Here is a 1,125-nt window from a genome sequence, read left to right on the forward strand (position 1 = left end):
GTCAAAAAGAACATATCCAGATCAGTCATGAGGTACAATGCTATAAGTGATAGGATAATATCCATGCGCCTACAAGGCACATGCATACAATACACTATTATTCAGTCAGAAAGAGAAATGAAATTCTAATACACACTGCAACACAGATGAATCTTGACAATATTATGCTCAGTGAAAGAAGTCAGTCACAAAAGGACAACTATTGTATGATCTCATTTGTATGAAAGTAAGACAAATAAGCAAACGTAAAGACACCAAAGTGTGTTAGCAGTTAACAAACGGTAGGCAGAGTCACTGTTTAGAAAGCATGAGTGGCTGTTTGTGGGATGGCACATTTGGCAAAGATTATGGGTGATGGTTTGCCACAGCATGGTTAATTGAGGTCAATGAAGTGCACACCTGAAATGTATAGAAGTGGAAAGTTTTTACAACAATTTTGAAAAAGGAACTTCAACAACAGCAAACTTGCTAAGCTCAAGTGGACTGGTGATGCTGCTTGGCAATTGTTTCCTTTTTAGTTTCGCCCCTTAACAGTGACTAAACTTTCCATTTCCCTCAAAACCCCTACCTGACCTTCCTCCTTGTACTTGGATAATCTGGGTTCCTAGTTCACAGATGAAATTAAAAGCATCTATTTGGTTTAGCCACCACTAGTCTGTCTACTTATCGTACTGCAGTGGCTTGTGAGTTGCTGTGATTCTGAGGGCTATGCCACCAGTATTTTAAATACCAGCAGGGTCACTCATGGTGGAAAGGTTTCAGATGAGCTTCCAGACATAGACAGACTAGCAAGAAGGAGTAACAAACTACTTCCGAATACTTAGTCACTGAGAACCTTATGAATAGCAGACAAACACAGTCAGATATATGAGACCCTCAGGTTGGAAGGCACTCAAAATGCGACTGGGGAAGAGATGCCTCCTCAGGGTAGAGCTGACCATGATGACGCGAATGGAGTAAAGTCCGTGGGACAAAAGCCTTCATTTGCTGATGGGGCACAACTCAAAATAAAGAGTAACAACTGTAAACACCCATTAATAATCAGAACATGGAATGGACGAAGTATAAATCTAGGAAAATTGGAAGTTGTCAAAGATGAAATGGAACGCATAAACATCGACATCT

The sequence above is a fragment of the Chrysochloris asiatica genome, unplaced genomic scaffold (assembly GCF_000296735.1).
Source record: "Chrysochloris asiatica unplaced genomic scaffold, ChrAsi1.0 scaffold00243, whole genome shotgun sequence".
Classification (NCBI taxonomy): domain Eukaryota; kingdom Metazoa; phylum Chordata; class Mammalia; order Afrosoricida; family Chrysochloridae; genus Chrysochloris; species Chrysochloris asiatica.